General features: G+C 37.0%; 1 pseudogene; it reads left to right on the top strand.

Annotated features, from left to right (window-relative positions):
* Positions 1–2,033: 2,033 nt before the first annotated feature.
* On the top strand, positions 2,034–3,222 carry LOC147435089 (uncharacterized; annotated as a pseudogene).
* The last annotated feature ends 2,358 nt before the right edge of the window (positions 3,223–5,580 follow it).

The following is a 5,580-nucleotide window of genomic DNA, read 5'->3' as shown; positions in this document are numbered from 1 at the left end:
AGAGAAGTTTTTTGATTTTCCAAATCAAAAACCTAGAAAATAAAAATGGTATAGAAGGAAAAGAGAGTTAAAACATTTGAAATCAAAATCTATGCCATCAGTCTCCAGCAGAACACAGTTTTTGATGCAAATTGAAGCACATGACTGTGTCAAGGATAAAATAACGGGGAGATATCCTTCTAACATACAGAAAGGTGCACAAAACACTCCCAAGAAACCAAGAAAAGAAACTCAACCAACACTGAGGAAAATGGATGATGAATCATCCATGACAAAAATAGAAAGACGGAAAAAATACCAGAAGTTAAAGAAAACTCTAAAAGAGGTGTATACAACCGAGATGGAGACCACGGAAGAAGAAAACAAGGACATAATGAGTGTTCCATCCCATTACAAAAAGTACACACTTCAGGACCAAAAAATCATAGTAGAACAACTTGTGCGAGAATTGAGGAAACAGGGAGAATCTTATGAAGGACTCGAGAATGCAAAAAAGATCAACTTGGCTGAACTTGGAGAAGAACTTAGACCAGCTTACATTGCTAATGATTTAAACGAAGAAGAAGAAGAGATTTTGCTCAATTTACTCAAGGAATATAGAGATGTCTTCGCTTAGTCCTATAAAGATCTCAAGGGAGTTGACCCAAACATATGTCAACATACTATTCCCACATGAGACGATGCAAAACCAAGTAGACAACGGCCGTATACATACAATGAAACTTTTGCTAAAAAGATGAAAGAAGAGATAGAAAAGTTGAAAGAAGCTGAATTCGTTTATGAAATTGAACACACAGATTGGGTATCTCCAATTGTGGTAGTACCCAAGAAAAATGGAAAATTAAGAGTCTGTGTCAATCTCAAAAAAGTGAACGCAACTACCATTCGAGACAACTATCCTCTTCCCATTACTGATCATGTTCTAGAAAGAGTAGCTGGAAAAGAAGCTTATAGCTTTTTAGACGGCTTCTCAGGATACAATCAACTCTTGATTGATCCAAAAGATCAGCATAAAATTACATTTGCAACTGAATGGGGTATTTTTGCCTATAAGGTTATGCCTTTTGGGTTAACAAATGCTCCTGCAACCTTCCAAAGATTGATGAGTCATGCTTTTAAGGAATATCTCAAGAATTTCCTAGAGTTATATATGGATGACTTATGTGTACATTCATCAATCAGGGCTGATCATTTTGAACATCTCAAAAAGGTCTTTGAAAAGTGTAGACTTTATAGGATTTGTTTGAATCCTAAAAAGTGCATATTTATGGCTAGACAAGGAAGAATTCTTGGGCATATTGTGTCAAAAAATGGTTAGCTACGCATATGGATAACGTTCATGTCATTGTTGAATTACCTAGGCCAACAACAGTCAAACTAGTTCAAGCTTTCATGGGGCATTGTGGATATTATAGACGATTCATTTATATGTACGCTATAATAGCAAAGCCCATGTATGGCTTGATTACGCTCTTTGTTTGGACTGATGATTGTGAAGAGTCATTCAATAAGCTTAAGAAAGCTCTTACATCAGCTCCAATCTTGAAAGCTCCAGATTGGATTAAAATATTTCATGTGCATGTTGATGCTTCAAATTTTTCTATTGGATGCATACTAGCCCAACCAGGGGATGGAAACATAGATTTTTCTATCTCTTAGGCTAGTCGACAACTAAATGTAGCTAAAAAAACTACACAACTACTGAAAGAGAGGGATTGGGAATGATCTATGCTGTAAAGAAGTATAGACATTACTTATTGGCAAATAAGTTTGTGTTCTTTGTAGACCACCAAGATTTATTGTATCTGGTCAACAAGCCAAGCAACACAGAAAGAATAGTACGATGGTTCATTATTCTTTTAGAATTTGATTTCACTGTGGTTGTAAAAAAGGGAACTACAGATCAAAGAGCAGATCACTCGTCTAGACTTATTTCAAGAGAACCACCAAAAGGAGTGGAGGATGATCTACCGGATGCATATTTATTCTCTATTTAAATGATATCTAGATGGTCAAAAAATATAGTTACCCTAATGACAATTGCTCGAGTGGATTCTCAGATCCCAATTCCCATCACACCAGGATTAATTGGACAATCTGCTATGTATCAATTACTAGCAGGTAGATTATATAAAAGAAACCAAGAGGGAATCTTGCTTTTATGTATCAATCCTGAAGAAAGGGATCAGTATTTGAGTCAAGCTCGTAAGACTGTAGTTGGAATTCACTTTGTAGAAGATCAAACTATGCAACGGATTCTAAGACTAGGAGTATATTGGCCGACAATGAGAAGTGATTTATTTGTAAAAAATTGTCTACAATGACAAAATCAATCTCCAATACCTCATGCAACATTATTTCAGACCTCTATTGCTCCTAAATGGAGTTACTACATAGTAACTTATCCGTCAAATAGGACATTCCCTGAAGACATGAGTAAACGTCGCCAAAAAGCCATAGAAACTGAAGCAAGAGACTACTATCTTGTTAGAAAACAATTATACAAAAGGGGAAAAGATCAACATTTGCGTCTATGTGCAAATCATAAGATGAATATTTACCCATTCTAGAGCAAGCACATGCAAGGTTAGCGGGGGGACATTTTTCAAGTGAAACCACTGCTAGAGCAATCTTAATGGAAGGAATATGGTGGCCAACACTATTTGCAGATGCCAAGGAATTTATTCGGAGATGCGATTCATGTCAGAGAGCTAAAATGCCAACAAGAATGGATAGAATGCCATTAAGACCAATGATGGGTGCTAGAGCTTTTGCCAAATGGGGCATAGACTTTGTTGGACCAATACAGTCACTTGCATATAGAACCCAAGCTCAATACATTATTGTAGCTAGTGATTATTTGACCAAATGGGAAAAATCTAAAGCAACAAGGAAGAATGATGCTAGAACCACAACTGCATTCTTGTATGAGAATGTATTCACGAGGTATGGACTCCCTATTTAGATTGTCCCTGATAGAGGAACTCATTTCCTCAACGAGGTGATTGAGTATCTGTTGAAGGAATTTATGGTCATCCATAACAAATCAGCTCCATATCACCCGCAAGCAAATGGGCAGGCTGAGCACACTTACAAAATTCTAAGCTCCGTATTGACTAAAGTAGTGAGTTCTGGACGAACGGATTGGGAAATGAACCTTCATGCTGCTTTATGGGCTTATAGAGTTTCATTCAAAACACCCTTAAATGCTACTCCATTTAACTTGGTTTATGGACTTGACGCCATATTACCAATAGAATTCCTACTGCCAACTTTAAGGGTAGCCAATGATCTTGAGTGGACAGGACATGAATTTTCTGAGCGATTAGAAGACTTAGAACGATTGGATGAACAAAGATTGACCGCTGTAGCTCACATTTATGCACAAAAGAGAAAGCAAAAGCAGTTTCTTGATTCACATTTTCTCACTAAAATCTTCCAAAAAGGAGACCTAGTTTTGGTATACTCCCTAAAGCAACATATTCCTAAATTTAAGAAAAAAGGAAATGGACCATTTGTAATTGAAGATGTATTTGCAAGTGGAGCTGTTAGATTGTCTACTCTGGATGGTGAACCAATGGCCAATTGGATTAGCGGATGCCGCTTGAAGAAGTATCACTTACCGCTAACCAATGAGTTGTTAGAGAGATTGCATGCAGCAAAGCAAAGAAAAATAAAACGACAGCAGGTAATTGATGAAGCTCAAGAAGAAGCAAGGATTTGAGTGCTCAAAAGGAAAGCTGTTATAAAAAATCAACAGATTCCAATTCCCATAAGTACCGTGGAGCAACATGACAAGATAAGAGAATCACAAACAGATACTGTATCAACTGATGATGAATGGCTTGATGGAATTGATCTTTGTATCACAGTAAAGCTCAATGACCATGTCACAAATGCATTAGTGGATACAAGAGCCAGAATGAATGCAGTGAAATATTCGACTTACAAGAAAGCTACCAGTCAACCTTTACAATCGGGAATATTTGCAGTAAAAGGCTTTCACAAGAACATGACTCCGGCATTGGGGTTGGTAAACCTGAATGTAATGGTAGATGGATTTTCATGTCCACATCAATTTATATGCATTCCGGATGAGCATATGAATGAAACCATGATTCTTGGAATCTCTTGGATGCGCACTTACAAGGCCGTACCAGATTGGGATGAAAATCAACTCAAATTATCTTTAAAAGAGGGACAACTTTTAGTTCCTATTGCACCTAGTAAAGAAGAATGGAAAAGAGGTCGCCCACAGAAACAACGAGACAATAACCAGTCCACTTCAATGAAGGCTCAACACAAAGCTAAGAGCAATGGTTTGTAGGAAGTCACGCAGATGTGGATACCAAAGTCTCAACTTAAGGCCAATCCAAATCAAATTTGGGTTCCCAAAAAATCAATCCCTGTTTTGGGCCGCAATTCACTGTCTAAAACTCAATTGAAGACTCCCTCCAGGACGAATACTAATGCTACCTGGGTTCGGAAATCAAAAAGCAGAATGACTTCTCCAAGGAGTACGAAGCCTACATATCAATGGAGAGCAAAAGAAAACAAAATTCCACTACAGCAACCCGCAAGGATCAATCTTCAATGGAAAGTTAAGCTGCAGCAGCCGAAATCCCCATTACTGATAGTGGAATTCAAACTGTTAAAGCATACCAATGGAACAATCAAACAAAGAGCTCAAATACTACAAAATTTTCTTTTCAAACGACAATCACAAGAAGCCTTGACAGCAGAAACCCTTGAGTTAACTGCTCAAGACCCAATACTTACACATCATGGTGATTTCAAATGCATTAACCTTCAAAGCATGATAGAGCCAATCAAGGCTATGCATAGACACCACAGTTCATCCCATGCACATAGTCGTTCCGGAGTACTCCAAATAGGAAGGGGGGGAGGCATTCTAAATGCGGACCCAAGATATCAAATGGGGAAGTAAACCTCATTATAAAAGGGCAATGTTTGAAGAGAGAGGAAAAAAGTTTCATGTTAACGTGTGATTTCTTGCAAAATGACCTAATAATGCCCTTATATATCATCAAAAGGGAAATTCATTTGAAAAAATCTCCCCAATATGTGTAAATCTTGTATATACTAGCAGAAGATATATTTAAAAATAGCCTTTTCGCTTAATTTTCTTGATTCTTTTAGTCAAAAATTGGAGAAAACCATAAAAAATTAATAAAATATTATCTTTTTATTATTAAATTTCTTAATTATTAGCTTTTCAAATTGCTTTTCCAGTACTTTTTGCTATTTTCTTTGATTTTTCAATAAACAAGTCAAAATTAAATAATAAATAGCAGATGAGCTCGGATGAAAAAGTTGATGAAGGCACTTTTGCTAAGGAAGGTGAGACGCATAAGAACAAAAATTTCCAGTCAAAACCCCAGACGAAGCAGGAATCATAAAATAGGTCGCCAAGGCCTATTTTTGCAAAATTTTCACAAATCGAGCTAACGGTGTGCGATTGAGGAAATTTTCGAGTCTAACGTAGAATTCACGACCTAATAGGACTAACTGGGGAATATGGGAGAAAATACTTTTGCAAGTCCAGGTATAGTAGGTAGG

The sequence above is a fragment of the Adiantum capillus-veneris genome, chromosome 19, assembly GCF_014529385.1.
Source record: "Adiantum capillus-veneris isolate H3 chromosome 19, ASM1452938v2, whole genome shotgun sequence".
NCBI lineage: Eukaryota > Viridiplantae > Streptophyta > Polypodiopsida > Polypodiales > Pteridaceae > Adiantum > Adiantum capillus-veneris.
Note: the sequence above shows the minus strand (reverse complement) of the source record. Positions and strands in the feature narration are given on the sequence as shown.